The sequence below is a fragment of the Coffea arabica genome, chromosome 8c (assembly GCF_036785885.1).
Source record: "Coffea arabica cultivar ET-39 chromosome 8c, Coffea Arabica ET-39 HiFi, whole genome shotgun sequence".
Lineage (NCBI taxonomy): Eukaryota > Viridiplantae > Streptophyta > Magnoliopsida > Gentianales > Rubiaceae > Coffea > Coffea arabica.
In genome coordinates this window covers 21,520,162-21,524,004 of record NC_092325.1, presented here as the reverse complement: position 1 = coordinate 21,524,004, position 3,843 = coordinate 21,520,162, and positions in this window count along the sequence as shown.

Sequence of the window (3,843 nt, the reverse complement as noted above, 5' to 3'; positions counted from 1 at the left end):
CTTTTGTGTGAGATGTTGGGACTGATTTGAGGATATAATGAAGCCTTAATGGCTGGAAAAGTAAGAATTTTAGGGGAGGTGCTGCCCGATTTTTCTAGGCCGTTTGGTTCCTTTAAGTTGGATTTGCCTTTTGGTAGAATGAAAGACTTTTGGGTTGTTTGCGCCTAGGTCTTCATGCTACCTTTTCGTTTCCATGGGAATCGTGTTTTTGCATTCTTGCACTAGTATTTATTTGGCAAGGCGTACGACGTGTAGTCGAGCCTCACATGTGCATTCTGTTTACTCGATTCTGGAAGTAAAACCTTCAATTGGTTTATTTTGATTATTTTAGGGTTTCTTGGCGATTAAGGCCAATCTGAAGTGAAAACTTTTGAAGTTGAGCCGGTGAGTGTACCACTCCCCTCCATTGCTGTTTAACTTGATTTCTGCTCTGCAATCTGTTTATTTGTTCGAGACGAGGGTGTACTTTATCACACTCGTTCTCTAGTCTGTTCATATGCCAATTTACTATGTAAAATTTGAATCTGTTATCTGTGTGTGCATCTGTTCGGATTTCTATGACCTATGAGCTCAATCCTGTGGCTAAGTTATTCGAGTCGGGCCGGCAAGGGCCTGGACGATTAGATAACGAACCACGGTAGTCTGTTCGGGGATTTTTGGGTATTGAGACCCTTGATTCCGGTGTACTCGAGTATTACCATTTCTGTTCGGTTACGGTGAGCGGGCCCGGTAAAGGGGTGTTTGGTGGACGGAATTCGGTGTAAAGAGGGGTCTACGGACGTTTTGGTTCTATATACGTTGACGGAGAGTCAACCAATTTGGGTCAAGTACTGCGCTGGAAATTTGGCTCCTGAGGGCCACCCGTATCCTTTTGATTTGAATCATTGGTTCCTTTGCTTTACATCTGGCATGTGTATCTGATTTGAAAAATGTGAAATGCCATGATTTTTCTGCTATCTGTTTGGTACCTCATTGAGCGCAAGCTCACCCCGTTCTGTCCCTTTTGTTTTCCTTACAGGAAAATAAATACTTTTGTACTGGATTTGATAATCGGTTGCCGACTTGAGCTAGTTGAACATATCTTTTGTATAGCTCATGTATTAAAACCCTAAGTGTACTTTTGGGGCGTTTCTCTTTTGATTTGGCAAACCGTGTATATGTATTATCTTTTGAAAGCTTTTGTATGTCATTTTGATTTGTAAACGCTAAAGTTCAGATGTAAATGTTTGTTAGCTATTTCGGTTGGGTTTTGATGGGTCGGTTACTATTCATGGCCGGCTCCGGATTTCATTTCATTTTATCTTGGGTTGTTTTACTATTTTGATTTGTTTACGCGAGTTTGTAAGTTCCGGATTGAAGCGGATAGCTCTAATCTGATCCGTAGTCCTGGCGAGAGCTGGGCAGGCAGTCCGCTAACCCCTTTGGTTCGCCTTAGGGGAAAGTGGGGCTGTTACAAGTGGTATCAGAGCCACGTCGCGTAGTCTCTGCGCGGAGTGAGACTGGGCCAAGTGGTGTTGTGGTCCTAATTTCATGAATATGTCTAAGTGCTCGTTTGAGCATAAGTTATGAACCGGGCATGTGATAAGTGTACGAATCATTATCATGGGACTCGAGGAAGCTAGGTATGTATGTCGGGTAGGAATCCTTAATAAAGATGGTTTACTCTTGGGACCGGCCGGCTCGAGTTGTGAATTATCTTAGATGGGATTCTTGCGCCCGGATACGAAAGATATGAGGGCCTAGGTTAGAAAGGATTTGGTGAACTAGAAAGGCCATTCCTCGGTGGATCGTCTATGTTTGTACTTGACTTAACTGGCTGTATAAATGTGTGTGGCTTAATTTTGACCGACTTGTATATATATGTTGTGATCATGTTTGCAATGTATAAATGTGTGTTAATGTGAAAGTTTTACGTATTACTTACATGCTTTGATACTGCTTTGGTTTAGCATTCTTGCCTAGACCGAGTGAAACTTATGGAAGGAACACGAAGTGGCCGGGGACGTGGGCGCGGAACTAGACAACCCACGCCGGTTAGGGAAACGGGGGAAACCTCTACTGGACCCAATCCTGAATCCCAAATAGACCCCAATGTGCAGATAGCTGCCGCTATGCAGCAAATGACAAACCTACTAGCACAAGTAGTACAACAACAGGGCCAAAACCCAAACCCTAACCCCGGGAACCCTGGTAACCACGTCGAGAGCGAGGATAGAGCTCTCGAACGTTTTCAAAAGTTTTCCCCGCCAAAGTTTATTGGGGGACCCGACCCCGACGTTGCTGAGAAGTGGCTTGAGAAAATGGTTGATATATTCGCGGCCCTACACTACCCTGACGAAAGGCAGGTCACTTTTGCCGTGTTCCAACTGGAGGGAGATGCCCGTTCCTGGTGGAACGTAATTAGACAGAAATGGGAGCGGGAGCAGACGCCTAGGACTTGGGTGAACTTCATCCGAGAATTTAATGCAAAGTTTTTCCCTCCTCTAGTCCAGGAGAGGAAGGAGGACGAGTTTATTCGGCTCCGGCAAGGGGCTCAGACTGTGGCGGAATATGAGTGTCAATTCACCCCCCTATCCAAATTTGCGCCCGAACTCATCATGACCGAGCAGCGGCGAATAAGGCGTTTTATCCAGGGCTTGAACGTAGAAATTCAAAAAGATCTGGCGGTAGCCCAACTTAATGCCTTTAGTGATGCGGTGGAAAAAGCCCAGCGCGTTGAAACTGCAGCGTTACAAGTTAGAAACTTCCAAGCAAGAAAAAGGGGTTTTCCGGGGAGCAGCTCAGAACAAGCGGATAATAGTACAATCTCTAAAGTTCGCAAGGGAAACGGGGAAGTACGGCAACCAGGGGTGTCGCGTGATGTTCCTCAGGGAGGACTGGTCTCTGCTACTCGTGGTCCCTGTGGATATTGCGGAGGGCCAAGTCATACGGAAACAAATTGCTGGAAGAAAGAAGGAAAATGCTTGCGCTGTGGAAGCGCTGAACATCGGATTGCTAACTGTCCAGCTCGCCTGCGCGAGCGGAGAGGGATTCTGCCACCGACCAAGCCCAATTCTCAGCAACCCGCCAAGAACAACCCTGGACAGACGAAAGGAGAAGGGACGGGATTGAAGGCACCAGCTCGAGTATATTCTCTAGAGCAGCATCAGGTCCCTGACTCGTCTGAGGATGGAGAAGGTATGGTCCGTTGGGTACTTTAGATTTGATAGATTCCGTTAATAAGAAATTTCGGGGACGAAATTCTTTTAAGAGGGGGAGAGTGTGAGAACCCGTAAAACCCTAATTATTTTCCTAGGGTTTATTACCCCTTAATTGCATGTTTTCTGCATTTTCTGGCTTAGAAATATTTTCTTAGTGGATTTTATGAGCAGTTATAGTTTTTAGATGATTTTTCTAGTATTGGTGAGTTTTTAGAACATTAAGAATATATTTTGGACGTGGGACCCACTAGTGCGAAAAGTACGGAAAAATTCGGCCAATAAGGTTAAGTTTCGGATACTGGTGGAAATTTATCGGGTGTTAAGAGATAAGTAGAGGGTGACATGGCATTGATGTGAGAGGAACCAAGTGATAGGAAGGCATTAAATGAAGTGCCAAGTGGCACTATGTGATTGGTCCACTTGTTGGACATTTTTGACTTTTCTTATCATGGATTAAATATCTCAAAAATTGACTAAAAATTCATTCTTTCTTACCTCTTGTTGGCCGGTTCTCTCTCTTGGACAAGGAAGAAAAACTTCTTCAATTTACAAGCTTCAAACTATCTCAATCTTCCATTCCAACCGATTAAACTTAGATTTGCTCCATAAAATCACTCCATTAGGTGCTAGTAAGTGACTTGGT